At 30.1% G+C, this 23,064-nt stretch overlaps 1 long non-coding RNA gene and 2 pseudogenes across 3 annotated transcripts; all 3 read right to left on the bottom strand.

The window, feature by feature from the left end:
* Positions 1-720: 720 nt before the first annotated feature.
* On the bottom strand, positions 721-3,190 carry LOC149515082 (uncharacterized; annotated as a pseudogene).
* A 10,652-nt stretch (positions 3,191-13,842) lies between these two features.
* LOC111294826 (transcription factor MYB1-like) lies at positions 13,843-15,928 on the bottom strand (annotated as a pseudogene).
* Positions 15,929-16,102: 174 nt separating this feature from the next.
* Positions 16,103-22,208, bottom strand: LOC111294917 (uncharacterized). 3 transcript variants are annotated; one of them, XR_016327613.1, is made up of 4 exons: positions 21,953-22,208; positions 21,735-21,884; positions 20,558-20,674; positions 16,103-16,408 (listed from the first exon to the last, which is right to left on the bottom strand). It is a non-coding gene; the product is annotated as an uncharacterized LOC111294917 (long non-coding RNA). The 3 variants fall into 3 exon arrangements; XR_016327612.1 differs by lacking the exon at positions 21,735-21,884 and having other exon boundaries at positions 20,558-20,680; positions 21,953-22,204; XR_002690751.2 differs by lacking the exon at positions 21,735-21,884 and having other exon boundaries at positions 21,953-22,202.
* Between the last annotated feature and the right edge of the window lie 856 nt (positions 22,209-23,064).

The following is a 23,064-nucleotide window of genomic DNA, read 5'->3' on the forward strand; positions in this document are numbered from 1 at the left end:
CTTATAAATGGGAATGTCTAGTTTAGGAATCGATATATTTTGTCTTGAAAAATTGTGTTATATTTTGGAATTTGGATATACCATTTTCGGTATTGAATCCTTCCCTTGAAGGGTTTTCGGTATGTTTTAGTTCCAATGTCTCCTAGTATTTTTAATATGTTCTTATGCATAAGCAATTTCTTTACTTGTTAGTTTTCTTTGTTTCGTACATCTGGCTAAGTTTTAGAATGGCATAATGCTAAAAATAATAAAAAAAATAAAAAAAAGCCTTCAAATTACACTAAAATGTTCGATTAAACCCTATTCTTTAACTTGAAGCAATTTAACCCTCAATCTATTAGTATTTTGTTTTTAGTACTGAATAGTATCAGAATCCGTGACAACATATGTACATCTCATTCACATACTGAACTCACAAACTTCCAAATTGCTTATCACATTTAAGAAGAGGTCAAAAGGAAGCAATAATGAAGGAAAGGAGAAGACGTACGATTGTACAAATGCTGCAATGCAAATATCAATTAAATGAGTTTGATAACATTCCTTGTGTGAAATAAATCCAACAAAAAACACAGCATAAATTACACAGGTTGTTCAAGCTCTGATACTAATATGAACAGTAACTATCGGTGAGATGGAGTGCCATCATAAATAGAGAGGCTTGTCCACTTTTTGCTCGTCACATCTAAAACGACCCTCACAAAATTTTGCTATAGGCTTTCACGTTGGTATATTGAAGTGAAAGAAAGAGCCAAGAGACTACAAAAGCAAACACAATACAAGCTAGCAGGAAATTTAGAAACCAGTGACCCTGCCATAAGCTTCGTGTTGTGATAGGAGCTACTCTGGAATCATTTACCTCGTTCCACTGCTCAGTCATGTTTGTCTCATTTGCAGCAGCAACATTTCGAGCAGTTGATCCACAAATCTCACAAGTTCTAAGAATAGGCAATTAGAAGAAAAATTATTATAACAATAGAAGCTTATAAGATACAGAATGTTCATCAAAGGAATGTATATTGCAAAATATAGTATGGGAATTAATGGATCAAGACATATAAGATAAACATACAAATTAGGCAAAACAAATTAAAAAAAAAAGGTAACATTCAAAAAATTCTGCAATGCAACTGGAAATTCGTCATGGATACCATTTAATATTCTATTAAAGCAAACTCAGGCACAATGAAAACTTTTTTCGAAAATAACTTTTATAATGCGTAGGATACAATATATCCAATGTTTCATAGTGATAATTCATCACCTCTGGTGACCACAGCCACTGCAAAATTGTTTCGTATACACACACCCAAAAAAATCCCTCACTAAACAAATTAAACTCATAGTTAGAGCCCTGGTCTTCTTTCTTCACCCTTCTTACATACATTGAAGAGAGGTGTTTGATGGTATGAAAATTCACTTTCAAATTTAAACCACTGAGGGAGCAAGTTCATATTGGCTGCCATGTATTAGCTGCTTATATCTATCTTCAATCCAACTTAATTAGAAAAACCAAAACATAGAAAAGAGGCCTGTCAACTAATGCCTTAGACAAAGGTGGTGGAAGAGATTGAGAGCAACATCTATGTGATGTTGGGCAATCAACGTGTTCAGTATCATGCCTTTTTCTATCAAATAAACTTGAAAATAATGGACCATATTCAGACTGAATTCAAAGAAAGACAACAATGAAATATTTTGAGCGCATCAATTTAATTGTTAGGATACCATAAAAATGCAAAAATATGCTGATGAATTGACTGTTTCCAATCAATTAATGTGAATCCTTTGTTGACAACTAGCAAATTATCAAATTCTTCATTGTCATAAATAATGCATATGAATCTATGATGCAACAGCACTTATCATAATTATATAGATAAATCTCAAGTGTACAGCATTTTCATATTCAGCTAAAACCTTTCTTTATTCGATTATTGCACCTTTGAAGCGAAACCAACTTTCTTTGGTTCATCTTTCTTGACAAGACAACATATTAAAACAACTTACGTTTTGGATTAAAAACGGCATGCTAAAGCATATAAAAAAAGATGCAAAAAGTGGCCTTGTTGATGTAGGTTCATAAAGTTTTAAACAGCAGCATTCTGGGTTAAAAAAAAAAAAAAAGGAAACAAAGCATTCATCTATTGATATATTTTAAATATCAACATAAAAACAGAATGGGAAAAGAATAATTCTCAGAGCTGTAACTAAATGAAAAAAAAATTCTGGTGATTCCATATTTTGATTTATGCTTAACATTTGATTCCCCTTATTTAGTATATGACAAGCCTTTAAGCTTTTCTTTTTATTCCAACAAAGCAGAGATGTTATTCTTGTTTAGATTCCGACTATTGTATTTTTTGCATTAAGCACAGTCCTCTAGCCTGCATTTACAAAAAAAGATTCCTCCACATTTTCTCACTGAACAAACCAAAAGGCATAGAAGTCAAAAGCCAAGAACATCAGCACAAAAAATAAGCCATTACTACCTCAAAAAGCAGCCATGGATCCAGCTGACCAATTTTACAATTTACAATCTTCAAGGGAATATAGTGCACAGTTTTGATAAGCCTTGCATTTCCAGTGATATTTCATTCCCAAATTCCTAAAATTTAAGCAGTTGGTACTCTACACTCTACAGCAAGAATAAAAGTTCCAGAAACACAACATATCCAGAAGAATAAATCACAACAATAAAGACAAAAACACTGGGATAACATTCCAGAAACCTATAAACAAACAAACTGCCTAAGAAACTAAAAGAAATAAAGAAGCAAAATCTTCATTACGTCTATTACTTACCCCGTTTCCCATAATTTTGAACCATGCCTCAGCACAATGTTTATGGGCAGCAGCCAAATTATCCTTACAAGAACAACCCAACTCTATAGGAACACCAGATTCTTGATTAGTTGGGTCCAAGCCGAGAGGGCAAATCCCGCAATCTCTCTCCACTTTTGCCAGATGTTTCAGTCACCCCAGACTCCAGATCCACTTCCGGAAAAGAAGTCTCTAACACAGAAGATCCCTTCTCCTTGATGATCTCAGTTGTCCCACAGTCTTCGTCAGTTGAAGAAGAGGAACACCTGCTGCCTTCTTGTTCCTCATTATCTGTCTGGTTTGCTTGCTCTTCTTCTCCATCGACATCAATGACAATTCATTGGGTTTGTTTTGGTAAACCTTACATTTGTAAGACCCAGAGAATGAACCTTCATGTAATTGTTCTCACAGACAAAGATCATCAAATGTCTGACAACAGGTTTGAGAACCCAGCCCTCGAGTTAAACTATGTTTAGCCTCTCACACATGAAGTAAACTCCAGTTGACAGTTATGTGATTTTTACTAAAGATATTGAACAACCAGGGTAGTACTGTTTAAGAGTGGTAGCACTGCCTTAGCAACTGATTTTTCCCGGCTGTCCTCTACTGTGTCTTGCTTGTCAGTTCGGAACAGGACATGAAAGAGAGAGAAAAACTAATGCAAGGAAAGATCTCATGTAGAAAATGTACATAGAATGAAAGGGAAGTGTAGAAAAATATGGTTTTTCTGTGTTTTTTTTTATTTGTTAACAGAAGAAGATGATATTTTTACCTAGTGTTTCCTATCAATGATATTTTAGTAATATTTTGATAATATTTTAACATAATAATATTATTTTAATAATATTTTAAATTAATTTTATATTTATTTAAAGAATATTAAATATTAATTTGATATTAAATTAAAAAATATTGGATATTGATTTAGTTGATTATAAGAAATGATTTAATCATTATTTTTATTTATTATGCTTTTCTATTTTATAATAGTTTACTTCTATATAAATAAGTTTTAATCTTTATTATAAAACATAAGTCATTATAATAATGTTTTCATCATTTTCTTTATAGTATTAAGCGATTTCATGATTCATTTCGAAGGTAAATAATATTAAAATAACTAATATTTGTTAATTTTTATTATTGGTTGATTTTCATTTCTAATTTTATTTTTGTTTCTGTGCTTCAATTTTTTTTTTTTAGTTTCTCTTCTCATATTCAAGATTCATCTTTTATATCAATATTCAAAACTTTTCTTATCTCCATTTCATTTTTTTAGAGCTTAATGACATGTATTTAATAAGAAAATGTAAAACCAATTTCAATTATCTTTGATGAAAATAACTACAATAAGTGGACCACTGCTATGCAAAGTTATCTAAAGATAATGAAATTATAGCTTGTTGTTACCAAAGAACATAAAGTACCAAAAAAAAAAAGAAAAATTCGATTATAAATTTGCAGATCAACTAAAGGAATGGAAAAGTGAGAATTATCGAATTCTGACATAGTTCATTATCACCACTGTTTCTTCTATCAATGTACATTTGGGCGATTTGAACTTGCTAAAGATGCTTGAGATTTTTTTGCCACACAGTATAGCTCTATTATCATTGCTCATCAATATCATATTTTGATCACTTTATCTCACTTTCATCAATAATTAGGTCAGTCGATTGATGATTTTCATTCTAATATGCAACATTTATGGGATATGCTTGAAAATTTTGAGCCAAAATTCAAGGATTAAACTGATGCTAATAATTTTATTACTTATCAAAATCAAGTTTATTTTATTCAATTTTTAATGGCACTTCGATATGAATTTGAGAATACTAGGTCCTTACTTTCGCACCGACATTCCTTACCAATTATGGATAATGCCATTATGGAATTGATATATGAAGAAACTTAGTTGGTATGAGCCAAACCCATAGTGCCGATACTATTATCACTGTTGCTCCTCAAAAAAATACTAGCTCTACTTTTCATAAGTCTTATTCACGATATGGGAAGACTAATCATCCTATTCATAAATATAAAGCTAAATATCATTGTAACAATACTATAATTCATGATTCTTTCACTAATAAGATTGTTGCAGTAACAACCACTGAACTAAACACTTTTGATCTTTTTCTGAGACCATTATAATCTGTACCATTGATTTTCAAACTTTGCTCAATCAAGTATTATCTCAATCTCATGTTCTTGGTATGTTTGCTATCACATTAGGTAATATTTGACTGTTTGATACTACCTGTGAAAATCATATGACTACTAATCTTTTTTTGTTCAAGAGCAAGATACTTGTACCTAATGATCCAATCATTAAAATAATAAATGGATCTATCTTAAAAGCTAACCACATTAGTGATATTGAAACCTTAAAACTGTGTATATCTAACACTTATGTTGTTCCTAATCTTATCTTAAATTTGCTTTCTGTTGGCTAACTTTGTGACTTTGATCTTGATTTGCATTTTTCACAATAATATGGTTGTATTGTGTAAGATCCTGAAATAGGTCAAAAAGTTGGGACAAGGCATAAGGTTGGAACATTGTTTGAGCTTAAAACTTTGAAAATTCCATAACATTTGATTACTACTGCTACCTCTTAAACAATCAACTCTTCAGTTTCTTTAGATTTATGGCATTTTAGGCTAGGACATGCATTTATATCTCGAATAAAGTCACTTGCTTCTACTGGTGTCTTAGGTAATGTTTCTCATAATATTTTTTTTATTATTTATCTTGTCAACTTGGAAAGCAAAGTGCTTTACCATTTAATAAAAGTGATTCTATCTCATTTGCTCCTTTTGATTTAGTCCATTCTGATACTTGGGTTCCTACTTCCACACAAATCTTAAAAGGTTCACTTTACTTTGTTATATTTATTAATGATTTCTCTTGTTATACTTGGATATATTTATTCAAACAAAGAACTGAACTTTTATCAATTTTTTGTGAATTCAATAACATGATACAAACTCAATTTTTGAGAAAAATAAAAATCTTCAAGCCTAACAAGCTGCTGAATGTACAAAAATTGAGTTTCATATCTTATTAAAGGATGATGGGACTTTTCATCGTAGGTCTTGCTCATATACTTCACAGCAAAATGGTCAATCTAAAAGAAAACATTGTTATATTCTTGACACAGTTTGTGCCTTTCTCATTTTCTTTTTCCTTATTGAACATTTTTTGGGTGAAGTCACTCTTACTGCTATTTACACTATTAATTGTGTTCTCACACCAATATTAGGCACATAATCTCCCTATGAGTGTCTATACAATAAGGTACCTGATTATCATTCTCTCAAAGTTTTTGGATGTACTTGCTTTGTTTTACTTTTTACTCATGAAAGGACTAAACTTGAACCTAAGGCTAGATTGTGTTGTTTTTTAGGTTATGGCATAGAACATAAGGGGTATAGCTATTATGATCCAATATCTAAATGTCTTTGCATCTCAAGACATGTATTTTTTTAAGAACATAAAAAGTTCACCAGTGTGTTCTCATTCATGTTCTTCTTTATATATTTTTACAAATTCATCTTTTGATTTTTCTTCAAATGAAGAGACTATTATAAACACTTCTGACTCAAATAGTGATCCATCTTTTTTCATTCCTATTATGTCTGATATGATTGAAGCTTTTATTGATACAATTGTCCATTCACCATACATACTGCCTCAACTTCATTGTTCCACCCAAGTAAGGGAACCTAACATTCAATTTTATGATTTTCACTGTTATTATACTTTAGCCACATTACATGAACCTTATAATTTTTTTAAAGCTGTCTCTAATCCTTTGTGGCAGCAACCAATAGCAGAAGAGCTTCAAGCTCTTAAAAAAACTCATACTTAGGATATTATTGAATGACTTTTTGATAAGTCAGTAATTGATTGTAAGTGGGTCTACAAGATCAAAACTCAATCTAATGGGTTTGTGGAACATTACAAAGCTCATCTTATTGCTCGAAGATTTACACAAGAATATGGCATTGACTATAAAGAGACTTTTACCCTAATTGCATATCTCACATCTGTTCGTTCACTATTAGCTGTTGTTGCAACTAGAAAGTGGCCAACCTTTCAAATGAATGTTAAAAATACCTTTTTGAATGATAATCTTGTCGAGAAAGTCTATATGAAACCACCCTCTAGTTCATCTATACCTTTCAACATGATCAATCACTTTCAACGTGCTCTATATGATCTTAAGCAAGCCTTTAGAACTTGGTTATCAAAATTAGTACCACTATTACACAACTTAGTTTTTGCATCTAGTAATCATGATTTTGCTCTTTTTACTCAACTTATTAAAAATAGTACTACTCTTTTCTTACTTTATGTAGATGACACGATCACTATTGATAATAAAGCTAATGGTATTCAAAATCTAAAGAATTTTCTTCATTATAAGTTTGAGATGAAAGATCTTAGTCCTTTGAGTTATTTTTTAGGCCTTGAAGTCATTAGTGATTTTACTGGCTTACATTTGTCTCAAACAAAGTATACTTCTAATCTTATTGCTCGAGCAGGTTTAACTAATAGCAAGATTGCATCATCACCACTTAAACAAAATTTGAAGCTCTCTCTTTCTGAGGGTATACCATTTCCACCCCTTATTTATATCAAACTTTGGTGAGTAGTCTCGTATAATGCTATTCATCTGGTTAGTCAATTTTTGTGTACTTTTCGATTTACTCATTTTGTTGTTGTCCTTCAGATCTTATGATATGTCAAAGGTACTATGTTCCATGATTTGCATTTTTCCTTTAGTTCCTCTTTGGACTTGCATTGTTATTATAATGTCGATTGGGCAAGAGATCCTACTGATTGTCATTCTACCATAGGCTATTGTTTCTTTCTTGATTCTTCTTTTATTTGTTAGCAAAGTAAAAAATAAACTATGATGTTCGACTCTAGCATTGAAACTAAGTATTGAGCTCTTGTAGATGCCACATGAGAACTTCTATGGTTACGAAGGCTACTTTAAGATATGAGTGTTTCTCATCATTCCAATACTCCTATATTTTATGATAATCAAAATGCCATTCAAATAACTCATAATGATGTTTTTTATGAGTGTACTAAACATATTGAAATTAATTATCACTTCATTCGTCACCATCTGCTTGCTCAAACTCTTCGACTTGTTCCTATTATCAGTGCTAATAAAAAAATAGATATCTTTACCTAATCACATCCATCTGGTCAATTTCTTATCCAAATTTTCAAACTTAAGTTGGCCTCTACATTACCATTTTGAGTTTACAAAAGGGTGTTAATGATATTATAATAATATTATGGTAATATTCTAGATTGATTTGATATTTATTTAGAGAATATTAGATATTGATTTGATATTGATTTAGAGAATATTAAATATTGATTTAGTTGATTATAGAAATTGATTTAATCATTATTTTTATTTATTGTATTTTCTATTTTATAGCATTTTACCTCGTATAAATAGGCTTTAAGCCTCATTATAAAATACAAGCCATTACAATAAAGTTTTCATCATTTTCTTCTTTTTCATTTACCTTTGATTAGCTTATAGTGTGAGAAAATGACATGGAAAACCTGGGCACTAAATCATTGTTAGAAAGAGGAAAAAGAAAAAAAAAAGTTGGAGATTTCAGACGATGATTTTTTTTTATTGAAGTGATTGTATTGAACTTGTTGTTTTGTCTTCAGACAGTACACAAATAAAAAAATGTGTCAAAAGTAGATATGCAAGTATTTGTATTTGTTTGGTTGCCTTTTTTATTGGTATGGTTTTTTTAATTATGCATGGATTTAGATAAAACATCGCAAGAATTAGGTAAAAAGGAATTTAGGACTAGCAATCCATTTTTGTATGAAAAGTCAAAATTGTCCCTATTTTTTAAATAGAAAATTTCTAGTTATGTAATGTATTATTGGCTCCTTAAAAGCTCAGGCTTTGATGATTAGCACCTACTATTTATACATTTAATGACAATAACCTTGTAGGAAATGATCAAATTACCTCTTTTATGATTTCATAAAAATTTGATGTCTAGTCAAATTAACTATTATTTTCTCGTACCATAGTTATAACAATATTTTTTTTATAATTATTTATGATAATACCTCATATCATAATTACAAAAATATTTTTCTTTTAAATTGAATATTATGTTATTATATCATAATTACGAAAATACCTATTTTATTATAATTATTTACTATAATATTCTCTTATCATAATTATAAAAATATCCATTCTTTTATTATTGAATTACAGAAATACCCATTATTTTATTATTGATCAAAATTACTATAATATCTTCCTACCATAATTACGAAAATATATTTCTCCTATAATTGATTAAAATTATATAATATTGCTCTTATCATAATTACAAAAATACCTTTATGAATGCTTAATAGAAAGTTGACATATGGTACGTTGTTTCAAAATCAATAACATATATTAAAATAATCCCGTTGATAATTACTACAATAACCCTTTATTTATTTAATATGATGTCGATATGTGTCCAAATTTATTATAATGCCTTTCTACCATAACTATGAAAATACTTATCTTCTTATAATTAATAAAAATTACTATATTACCCTCCTATTATAATTACAAAAATGCCCATTCATATATAATTGATTAAAATTACTAATGAATACCTCTCCTACCAAAATTACAAAAATACCACTATCATAATTGGCTAAGAATTACTATAATACCTTTTATATTATAATTACGAAAATGCTTTTATGAGTATTTCATGAGAAGTTGACATATGATAATTTGTTTCAAAATTACTATAAAACCTCTATTAAATTATATATTAAATTTTAACATAATATAAAATTAACCACATATTAAATTATGAAAATATCATTACAATTGCTTTATAAAAATTTGGCATGTGATATTTTATTTAAAAATTACTATACTACTCATATTAAATTACATATGAAATTTTAACATAATATAAAATTAATTTCATATTAAATTACTAAAATACCTTTACCATTGCTTCATAAAAATTTGACATGTGAAATTTTATTTAAAATTTACTATAATACCCTTATTAAATTACTTATTAAATTTTAAATAACATATATTAAAACAATTCCTATTGAAATTATTATAACACCCTTTTATTTATTTGATATGATTTTGACATGTATCTAAATTTACTATAATGCCTTTTTACCATAATTATGAAAATACCTCTATTATTATAATTAGCCAAAATTATTATAGTACCCTTTTACCATAATTACATAAATGCTCTTCCAACTATAATTGATCAAAATTACTATAATGTCATCTTACTATAATTACAAAATATCCCTTCTATCATATTTGACCAAAATTAGTACAATAACTGTCATACTATACTTACGAAAATGCCACTTCTACTAAAAGTAACCAAAAATACTATAACACCCTTTAAACCATAATTATGTAAATGCTCTTATGAGTGCTTCATAAGTTGACATAGGAACACCAAGAACTTTGTCCAGACTCTTAATTAATCTAAGGATTTCCTTTAATTCTCACTCTACCAGAATCTCATGCTAGGCATTTAGTTTTAAATGAAAGGGTTAGGTTTACTGTTTCAACCATAATTAAATCTCATACTAACACGTGGGCATATGTTAATGACCAGATAAATCTTGAGGGTTAAAAGCAAGCAAACCATATGTGGGAACATTTTCAATAATAATGTATCACATGAATTACATGTAATAGTAAAAAGTTACATTTTTTTAAAAGACATGATTATTTGTTAAGAATTATGTTTCAAAAATTGTTTATGTTTAAATAAACACACATTTGAACTGTTATGTCTATATAAATAAACATTTATTTGGATGGTCATGTCTATATAAAGAGATGTTTATTTTATTATAAATAGATCTATGATTTTAGAAACTATAACAACAATTTTCAGATATAGCAATTTATGTTATATTCTCCCTCTATTGGTCAAATAAATTTCAAATTACTTTTATAAAGTTTTGTTGCAGAAATTTTTTATAGAAGATCGATAATCCTGATTATATGCCGGTGAATGGTCAGTGCATTGATTTCATCAATGCAAAACACAATCAGTCCTTGGGCTTCATTGATCTTTGAGACTTATTGCCAATAACACTTTTACATACCAATTAATCAAATGGCGGGGGCGAATAAAACCTTAAGAAAAGTTGATTGTTACACGCCTTGAAGCCTTTCCTCAATTTCTCATGTTTTTCCAAACCCTACATTCTAACAATCATAAGGTTTTATTTTCATAATTTTATGAGAAATTTTCATCCAAGACAATGATAGTAGACCAAGACAAATTCATTTAGGGATTGAAGCAAAAGCTAAAATCAAGGCTTATTTATTTGGAACTTCACATAAATTCACAAGCTACGTTTTTATATTTTTAGATTTCTTGGAATAACTTTTGTTTAGTGATTAAAACATCACACTTATTAATGGCCAATTAGTCTCGAAAATTGGATATCGAGTTATCATAAAAATTCTTAAGCCCATACCAATGATGGCTTATTGCTAGAAAATGAATTATAAGGAAAAATATTAAAATGAAATTGATCAAAGATAAAAGAGGTTGTTGATTATTTGTCTTTGCTCTTAAAAAGAGTAATTAAGAAGTGGCACAATCACGTTGCATGTTTGCGTAATTATTTGTGTTTGATTCAAAGGATTTATTGTTAATTCTGTGATTATCTATCTATATTGACATGATAATTAAGTTAAATGGTAAATGTGCATAAAAAAATATTGATGTTTCATGGATTAATTGTTGGATACATAATAAACCAAATGCAATTTTATTATATGCAATGAACATATAACATGAAGAAGAGTTGCTGGAGATAAAGTAAAATACATTAAATATGTATATCTATGGTGTCCCTAATCTCTATATTATGTAAAATTTTACACTAGTATTTCTATTTAAAATTTAGCCAACAATTTGGGCTAAATGGGATATTGGTTAAAAGAAAAGACATGTCATTAAAAATATTGAGGCAATTGCCTATTACCAACAATTTGAAACATGCTCACCAATGTCTAATTTATGAATTGAACAAGAACATACAACTTCAAGTATTTTCTAAAGGCATTTGACACAAGTGTGAGTTTAATATCAATTTGTAATGGTATGGAGAAAGTTTGCCATGTATTAAGAAAGCAAAATAAATTATTGTGAAGGCATTTGAAATTAGAGTTAAAGATACATTGGATTCTAATTTTACATTGGCATATTAGTCCGATGAGTAAAGTTTGAATTTAATATACACTTAAAAATATTCTTATGACCCATTTGAGTGGTGGACATGTTTTTTATTAAAGCCATAAGGCTAATAATGTCCATGATAAAAAGTGTATGTATGCATGATATTTAGATAGTCACCTGATAGATCCATACATTAATGGTCCTCTAATATGACAATTCTAAAATGATATATGACATATCCTTATGTATATATGTAACTTTTTGATGAAAAGTCATGTTATTTGAATGTGTATATATATATATATATATATTGTCATATATCTAATAAGTTTTTAGTTTTAAATTGACTATGATGAGCAACTATGGAAAATAGTAAAAATATTATTATGTTTCACCAAGGGATTTAAGGCCTTTTTACAATAAATAATTAGTGAAAAGACAATATGACGTATGTTTTATAATTTAGTGGTAATAACGTTGATTTCTTAGGATATTAATAAATATATAAAATGGACAAATGTGAAACCATCATGGCAAAAAAAAAGATAAAAGTAATCATTATGAACTAAAAGATTTTATGACAATTGTACGATGAATATCCTTAATAGTTGAATTACTATGGAAAGCATTCTTTAAAGAATATATATACATATATGGTGAGATGTTAGTATTATGAATCTACAAGATATAAAATATGAATAAGTTAAAATTTCACCACGCAGTATGAAAATTTAACATAACTATGTTGGAAATTTGGGGATGAGATTCAAGCCTATAATATAAAGTCACCTATAATAGAAACTTGACTCAACGCTTATTATAATGTCAAGTCTTAAGTTCAATGACCCAAAGTACATAATCTGTATATGATTGCAAGCACATAATCTTATATTTTTACCTAAAGAAAAGTGCTTGATACCTATAATGATAAGAGAATGATGAGGTTTTACTCTTAATAGACCCATAACATAAATACGTTAGAGTATTATAATTATAGGAACACTCTTAATAGGAGTCTACCTATGTGAGTGTGAAGCATGGTTGCTTATTAAGATTTCACGAGCTTGGCTCTAACAAAACTCATGAAAAGAGGATACAGACACATGGCCAAAATAATATCTTTGAATATTGAGCATTCATTAGGTGTTTATGTGAGATGAGTTCAATTAACCAAATGAAATTGCTTGTTCAAAACATAATCTACCATATAATTTCAGTTAACTTTAACTTCATTTATGCAATTAATTTTCAGGATTATCATAAATCTAGATTTTTTTGAAAATGGTAGAGGATTGTTGGAACATTTTCAACAATAATATCTCACATGAATTACATGTGATGGTAAAAAGTTATAATCATTTAAAATACATGATTATTTGTTAAGAATTATGTTTGAAAAATTGTGCATGTCTAAATAGTCACATATTTAAACTGTTATGTCTATGCAAATAAATATTTATTGGGATGGTCATGTTTATACAAAGAGATGTCTATTTTATTATAAATAGATCTCTGATTTTGAAAAGTATAATAATAATTTTCAGATACAATAATTTATGTTAAATTCTCTTTTCATTGTTCAAATAAATTTCATATTAGTTTTATAAAGTTTTGTTATAGAAATTTTTTATAGAAGACCAATAGTCCTATTATGTCGATGAATGCTTAGTTGATTGATTTCATCAATACAAAATGCAATCAATCATTAGGTTTCATTGTATCTTCAAGATTTATCGTCAATAACTCTTTTACATACCAATTAATCAAATGGTGGAGGTGAATAAAACTTAAGAAAAGTGACACCATTACATGCCTTAAAGCCTTTTCTCAATTTCTCATGTTTTTCCAAACCCCATGTTCTAACACCATATTGAGCACTATACCATAGCAAAACCTTCTGCATCAGAGCTAAACTGGAGAAGAGACTCCAGTCATGATATTTTGTTTGCACATACTCCAAACAAGTTCTTGGGTTGAGTAAACAGCCACAAACCCATGATTTTCATTAAAATAAGCTTTGTCCACTAATGTGGATCAAATCTAAATTCATAAACGAAAATTTTAATCGACTGAGTGTAACGGTGATGATAAATTGACAGCTAATGTAAACATATCGCATTCCTTGACAGGATAAGTTATCAACATATTTTGAGAAACATATTTTACATCTACACCTTAACAAAAACTCATGATCTCTTTGCCAGAGGTAAATAGAATCCCCATGAGATCAAAAAGGAGTTTTATATAATAAAAAAGGCAACTGAAACAATATTCCATTCCTCCCACGTCGAAAACAACAAAAAAAAAAAGTAACAATAAACTATCGATTAGTTTTAGCTCAAACTCTAATTCAGATCGCATTGTAAAAGTTTGTTCAGGCATCTAAGTTGGTAATAGTTTTGTCATCATGCCTGTCAACTTGCTTTGTCTATCATCAAAGCGCATATGGACACTCTTTACTTATAGATCCAATATCCTTATTTACATGCCAAAAGTGCCAATTTGAGACATTAGCTGACCGGTTGCATTGTTTGTTATCCTAACGCAACTGTTCTCAAGGCCTCTCTATGCGGGCAATATTATTCAAATAAGTTGCTATGGAGATCAATCCATGACTTAGAAAAAGCGGGGGAAGTAGCGGGCGGAAAAAGCAGGGACTCCTCATAGTCGATAAACTCAGGCCCCAATAATGAACTTTGAGAATGATCCCCCACAAGGAGTTGAACAGCAACCAAACCCACATTACTAAGGGCTAATAGGTTCATTGCTAAAATCTTCCAGGAGTTTTCCAATTCCCCAGCTTGGCTTGGAAGATTGAGTCAGAGGTTTTTGCATTATGATTGTACTTGACATTTCAGATTCAATTCTACAACTACTTGGAAGGTTATAATGGCTGAATGCACTAACACAGGCAATTGGGTAACAAAGAGTAGGATGGTCCTTTGATTCAGCGACATCTTAATTCTCTTTTGTTGGCGGAATGTCTTCTGGCAAGTCGGGTCTATCATCTATCACGACATTTGTTCCTTCAAGATGTTTGAAAGAGTTTATATCTCCAACTCACAGCGTTTCTTCTGAGAATGATTTTGCTCTCTCGAGGCTGCCTCACCGGTCGTGTTACCATGTTCTAGTTTAAACCTACCTAGCTCCATGCATCAACTACTTAATGTAGAATTCCAATGGTTCTTAATTGCATTATTAGTTCTATTTGGCAAAAGCTTTGCAATTGAATCCCATTTGTTGTCGTGGATTGCATGAGCTTAAATTATGATACAATCCTCCTCATTTGCAATGGTTTACATGCTAATGATTATGATTGCCGGTGAGTTTGCATCTTTGTAAAATATAAATTCTTTTGGTGTCATAAGAATTTGAATTCTATATCAAGTCATCTTTTCTAATAGTTGCGTAATGACAACAAAAAAAAAACTTTTTGACACACCTCAAAAAGGATCTCTCAGAATTTCATAATACAAAGACTAACTTTGGATACATCACCATTTGAAAAGAATAAAAAATGAAAAAAAACAAAATGAGTGACATCACCCTTCTTCCGTCAAAAGAATTTCATCTATTGTTTGAATTTTAAAACTTTATACATCTGTCTTGACCACAAATTTAGTAACACGAGACTGCCAAAAAAACAGTTCCAATAATCCTTTTATTTCTCTTTTATGAAAAGAATTTGGAATTATGAAGTGTTCCACTAAAGTTTAACAATTATGTAAAACAACCTTGAAGCTGTAAAAACAATCCCACTCTCTAATATTTTGCTCAATGTGATTATTTACACTTACATAAGACCATGGAACTCTGGTGTTAAGATCAGCCGGGAGAAGACGCATTGTTCTAAGTACGACATATAGAAGAAGAACATTATAAATAAAATGAACTGGCATTATGCTTGAGCCTCTACTGTCCTCGAGTAATTAATAAACAAAACAAAACCTTTTAAGAACTTGCAGCATGTTTTTGTGGGAGTGGTTGGGGATATCATCGCAGCTTTAACTCACTCCCAATGGCACCAAATTATACATATATTACACATGAGCAGGAAAAAGAGTGGCATCTGAACACGGAGACTTTTAAAACTACAAACATAGGACAAGAATAACAATCATCCTCTACATAACGGGAATCCTCATATATGCATCCTACCATGTACTTATTTAATGTTTTCTTGAATTAATTGTTTTGTTCAACAACGCACCAAATTCCACTAAGTACTAATAGATATCAAGGATTAAAAAAGCAGTAGAGTAGCCGCTATGAAACGTCACCATCTGCCATCATTATTGAGTAAAATACGGATGAGAATTTGAATCCTGGCAGAGACATCATTTCAATCAAATTCAACCTCAATCAAAATTAAATTAAGCATAAGTAAAGATAAACAAGTAACTCGACACCTCGAATAACCTTTTTTGTTGAAAATTTTCCATATTTGTATTGATTCTCTGAGATTCGAAATAACAAACTAGACGCAATAGTGAGACTTGAGGTTGAGAGAAAATAGCAGACAGTACACAGCAAAGATAACGAGAATTGAGAGATGAGAGAAAGAGGATGAGGGTTAGGGTTGGGGCTTGGAGAGAAAAATTAAGGAAGACATTGTCAGGAGATAAGAAAATGCGGTCAGTGGACTGGATAGAGGCAAAGACCAGAGAGAATGGATTGTTGTAAATGGATTGGGGATAATTTAAAGGTCTGATACATGGATTGGAGAGGGAAAGGATTGAGGTTAAGGAGGATGTGATGGAACCAGCTATGACAAACATTAACAAATTAATTATGGCTGATGTGAAGAAGAAAAGCTGTAATAAATAGCCGATAGCTGAGCCGAAGATAGTGGGAACGAAGCTAAAAGAGAAAGAAACAGAGCCAAAAAAGGAATTAACAACCGAATGGGAAGCAATAGCTGAATGGGACGCTGATAGGAGGTTATTAGCTGAATGGGGAGCCAACTATGAAGAAATTGTGTAATAGCTATCATTATGTTTGTCATGGATTGTCAGCATTTGCATAGGAGTGACAATTCTGTTATGAATGTCATGTCACGTCTAGGCTATAAATAAGAGTTTCCTTGTAACAAAGCAATTCAGGAAATGAATAGAAGCAAGTATTTTCTCTCACGCTCTCTTTCTTCCTTCTCTTTCTATCTTTTCATTCTAAACTTCTCTTTCTTATCTCTGTTAATTCTGATTTCATTTAAGTCATATTCAGTCTGTGACAAATTGGTATCAAATCTCCTTAAGATTCAAATTTCTTGAAGCTGGAAAAGTTTAAGAAACACTCATCAATGGCTGAAGGTACTAGAATGAATACCTTATCTGAACAATTGCAAACCATTCAACAACAACTAAGAAATATCTAGGCTAAGCTTATTGAGAATCAAGATAACATCAATAAAATGCAATCTACAGTTCCCAGGTGGTGGGAGGAGCAGAAAAAGGAGATTGAAGCCAAACTTGATGAAAATCATAACAACATCAACAAGATGCTTGAATCCCTGTTGTAGAGAGAACTATCAACAACCCAGATTGATCCAAGAGGAGATATCAATGCTACCAGTTCTCAGTCAACATCTATATTACCAACTAGAAGAGAAGATAAAAAACCAATCGAAATTACTGTGATTGATGAGCATGGTAGATATAATTATAAACCCGATAAACCTGATATATTACACAAATATCAACTAGACCATAATCAAAACAACTCTCAACAAAATGTGTTCCCTGTTAAAAACAATGATCTTACTCTTGGATTTGGTTTATTAATAAGTAGTAATGTTTTTACTCCAAAGCCTAAGATTGAGCTTCTAGTGTTTGATGGTAACAACCCAAGGGGATGGATAAGGAAATGTCAAAAATATTTTACTATTTTTGTTAGAGCTGAATATAAAAAATTAGAGGTGGCAGCGATATATCTAGTTGGTAAGGCAAAGGTTTGGTTTGATGATTACCTAATGCAGAACCCTAAGCTTACTTGGCAAGAATTTGTTACTGTTCTATGCTAAAGGTTTTGTGATAAAACTTGTCTGATGTCATAGAGGAATTTAACAAGATAACTAAAAAATCTACTGTGAAATATTATCAGAAAAGATTTGAAGAACCTGCACCTTACATGCTTCAAACTAATCCTTACCTTGATGAAGCCTTTTTTGTTTCCAGCTTTATGAGTGGGCTAAAAGATGAACTTAAACCTAGAGTTAAGGCAAATCAGCCTTTAACCTTAGCTGCAGCTTTTAAACAAGCTAAGTTACATGAGTTGTCTCTGGAATTGGAGAATGGAAATCACAAAACACTCACCAAACCAAGATTCGCACCAAAAACAAATCAACCTCCTAAAACCTCTTGTAGCTCTTGGAACCACACACAAAAGGTACCTAATAGCACTCCAACTACTCGAAGACAAACTCCTATGGAGGAAAGAAGAATGCAGAATATATGCAATAAATGTGGAGAGAAACTTTTTCCTGGTCATGTGTGTAAGAATAATCAATTTAATTCAATCACAGTAGATGAGTTAACAGAAAAAACAAGGGAAGTAGTAGGAAAGATTAATGACATTGGACAATATATAGTAGGTGAACATGAGCAAGCTGATGATAATCTTGAAATCTCTATTAATGCCTTAACGGGAAGTGTGGGACACAAACTCTTAGAATTAAAGGTAGTATAGGGGGAAGCCTTTGCCTATATTGATTGATAGTGGCAACACCTGCAGTTTTTTTACTCCAATATGGGGGGCGGAATTGCTACACACCAATCTTTTGGCCATTACTGTAGCAAATAGCAAAAAATTGTATAACACTGCTAAGCGGTAGTTGAGGACACTAATTCACTCATGATCTTAGAGTTCTATCTAGGGAGGTAATGACATGTTGCTTGGAGTGGATTGGATGAAGAGATATGCCCATTGGTGTTTGATTTTAATGAGATGCCAGTAACTTTCCAAAAAGAAGGACAAAAGGTTACTAAAGGGAGAAAACAAACCTGCAAGTTTAAAACTGATTTCTGGAAAGAAGTTACAAAGGCTAGTTGGCAAGGATTCTGAAGTGTTGGGAAAGCTGTAAATGATATGTCTAGAGGTGAATGAAGTTGTTCAGCCTTTAATATATCCTATTGTAGTGATTGGTAAAAGGATAGTGATGAAAAACAATCAAACAGTGACTCAACCATTGGTAACCAAGTCTGATTTGGGGCCTGAAAATGTAACATGGGAAGATCATACGGTGTTGAGGTTCCAATTTCCATATTTTGATCCTTGAGGACAAGGATCCTTTGAAGGGGAAGGTAATGTAATGGAAACTACTAAGAAAAACATTAACAAAGGCTCTAACAAACAACTGGTAGCTTAGTTGAAGACAGTGGGGATGAAGGTAAAAGAGAAAGAAACAGAACCAAAAGAGGAATTAACAGCTGAATAGGAAGCAGATAGGGAGTCAGTAGCTGAATAGGAAGCTGATGGGAGGTTAGTAACTGAATGAAAAGCGAACTATGAAGAAATTGTGTAATAGTTGTCATCACGTTTGTTATGGATTGTCAGCATTTGCATAGGCGTGGAAATTCTATTATGAATATTATGTCACGCGTTAGGCTATAAATAAGAGCTCCCTTGTAACAAACCAATTTAGGAAATGAATAATAGAAGCAAATATTTTCTCTCACGCTTTTTTTCTTCTTTCTCTGTTCTATCTTCTCGTTCTAAACTTCTTATCTTTGTTAATTCTATTTTCATTTTAGTAAGTCACATTCAGTCTGTGACAGAGGATTGCGAGAAATAAGAACTTAAAAGAGAAAGGGAGAAGACACGGGTGTGGACTAATTTCTTTTAACATACTAGAAAATTCATCTTTGTTATATGTGTATAGCCGACACTAATTGGTATTTTTCGTAAACGCTGAAAATCTTTAATAGTATTTATAAACGTCATTAAATATTAAAAAAAATGTCACTAAAAACTTAAATTCCTTTAATGTATGCTTCATGATATTTTGATATATTGTTTTAGTTTTTATTTGAAATTTTCAAAAAATTAAAATTCTTTTAATTCATGATTAGAATTTGAGAAAAATAAATTTAATGGATAAAGCAACACATTTTTTTCTTCCGAAAAGAAACAATATATCTTTAAAAATGAAAAATATATAAGTAATTTCGATGCTGAAATGCAAATTCAACTTTCAAGAATGAGTAACAGTTAATGCTGAAAACAATGTTAATATTTAAATTTCGTTGCTCATGAATATCATACAGGAACACATCAAATATATATAAACAATTGTACAGCACGGTATTAGTAACTTTGAAACATCATCCTAATGATTTTTGAAACTGTAGCATTTTAGGAATAAAGCACTTACCGACAAAGGCTAGCAGCATATAAAATACAATAATAAAGACTTGCAAAATAACAAATCTGTAATAGCATGAAAATCATTCCAATATTTAAATAAATTCCCAACTCACCTTTCATTTGATCATCAATACAACAATCACCACATGACTCAACTTCATCTTACTTGCCCAACAATTGCCTTCTTATCATTTTTTTTTTCCCATGAGTGTAACTCTAGTCTGCACCAACTGAAGCTGCCATAATCAGATTAATACAATCACCAATATAAAAAACCAAAAAAGATATCTTTCCTCTTCACTATTTGAATTCACAATGATTCTCAATTCACTAATATCATAAACAGAACTTATCCCTAACAAATTCTCAAATACTAAAATCCCATAAACACAAATTCTTAAATACTGAAATCCCATAAACATGTTCAAATATGCTCGTCTTATATCAGTCAAAATCTTCCCTCAAAATTTTCCAGGTCCCCTCCTATCCCTTGGACAACGAAAGATAGAGTTGGGTTCACAATCAGAGTTTCATGGTCAAAAGTAAACTCATATGGTGAAGACCTTTTTCAAGCTATATCGCATACGCAGAATCTATTCCCCCTAATCATAAATGTTTCTCTTTAAATGTTTTTCTGGTTCTCTCATTTTAAATTGAAAGCAAATAATCCTGTTAATAAATAACAAACAAAAATGCAGTAAAGAGAAATAAAGTAAGGTTTTTAGTGTCCAAACTCACCACGTAAGGAGAGTTTTCAATTCCATCATCACAAATTACTTGTGCAAGGACTCTTTGCACAGAATAATAGGAATAAGGAAGTTGTGAATAGGTTGAAGTCAACTTATTCACTTTCACCAACAATGAATTAAACCATCAGTTGGATTAAATCAAAGATCCTATGGTTGGTTATAGAGCTTGAAAGACTCAATAAGCATAATCAACACTCCAATTTTAAGCATATTCAAACCCCATCAAGGCCACAGTCCACCTAGTTTACAGTCATATTAAAATTCCCCCCCAAGTTTACTCTGCCGACAAGAACTTAAACTAATTCATCAACTAAACAAATCCAATTTTCTTGCAAAGAGTTACAACTGGCTGTTTTGATCATTCCTATTGCTTCATAATGGTATCTTTGAAAGTATCCTCTAATTGCCTTATTACAACTGGTATGAACTGCTAAATGGGTTTTTTTTTTTTTTAATTTCAAAATATAAAAGGCAAATTGTGAGGGAACAATTGCAGCCAACTCTATGATAGGCACAACCACAATATAAAAAATGCATTTACCCTCAAAGGTAGAGATGTATTTTTAATTCCACTCGATTATCCCTTGGAGATGAATTTTCATAACCTGTATCTTGGTTCAACTCTCCATTAATTATAGCCAAAACAGGGGAATACTTTTAGCTTCGTGTTTGCCACAATCTTAAGAACAAGCTGCCAATAAAAGATAATAAAAATTCATGGAAACACAAACAACAATCATTGCATCATAAAATTCTTACCATTTCGGGAGTAGTGCCTTCCTCAATTGTCCGAAAAGGAACTACTTTACTTTGGATGAAAAACCTGTCTTTGTACATCAAGTTAGGCAGAGCAACATGATGGGCTTACATTGTAACCACAGCAGCCTAAAAAAGGATCAAAATCATTGTCTATGATATAGAATTATAGTTCTAAGCTAAAAACTAAATAGCTAGACAACAAGAAATCCTATTATTTATGTTACTTGAAGCCACACCACATATGATAAAAATCCAAATTATATACATACTGTATATTTCACAAACATACTTAATTTAAAGAAAAAAAGAGTTAAATATAATAATGGCCTTGAAACTATATAGATTTTGTTAGTTTGGTACATAAAAAAATAAAAACTATCACATTAGCACTTTAACTGTCACTATGTTATCATGTTCGTATCTTGAACTAATGTCTTTAGTTTTTAATGTTGATACAGCATAAATATCTAACGAGATGCTAACACATATAAAAATAGTTCAATTAATGACATATCAACATAAAAAGAAAATTTCAAAAAAAATTTTAAAATACTAAAAAATTCTAAAAATTTTTTTAAAAAATGTTAAAAAATTAAAAAATATGAAATATTTTTAAAATATATAAAAATTACGATAATTCTAAAAATAAAAAAAAAAATGAAAAGCTTAATACAAACATATAAAAAAATGAAAATTTTAATAAAAATTAAATTTTCTTAAAATTTCAAAAAAATACAAAAACTTGAAAAAACTAAACATTAAAAAAAATCCATAATTTTTTTGAAAATATTTTAAAATTGAAAAAAAAATAAAATCTTTTGAAAATTAAAAAAAAATTAGAAATTTTTTTAAAAATTTTTGAAAAAATAAATAATTTTAAAAATCTAAAACATTTTTAAAAATTTTAAAAATTCTGAAAAATAAAAAAACTTAAAAATTTCATAGAAATCCAAAAGAATTGAAAATTTTTATAAAAAATTCAAAAATATATAAAAAAAATTAAAATTGCAAGATTCAAAAAATAAAAATTTTCAAAAATTTTTAAAACTTTTTTAAAATTTTTTTAAATTTTAGATTTTTAAAAAAGTTTTGTATTTTATATTTTATATTTT

The sequence above is a fragment of the Durio zibethinus genome, chromosome 14, assembly GCF_047325235.1.
Source record: "Durio zibethinus cultivar Kanyao isolate XHJ-2024 chromosome 14, ASM4732523v1, whole genome shotgun sequence".
NCBI classification, from domain to species: domain Eukaryota; kingdom Viridiplantae; phylum Streptophyta; class Magnoliopsida; order Malvales; family Malvaceae; genus Durio; species Durio zibethinus.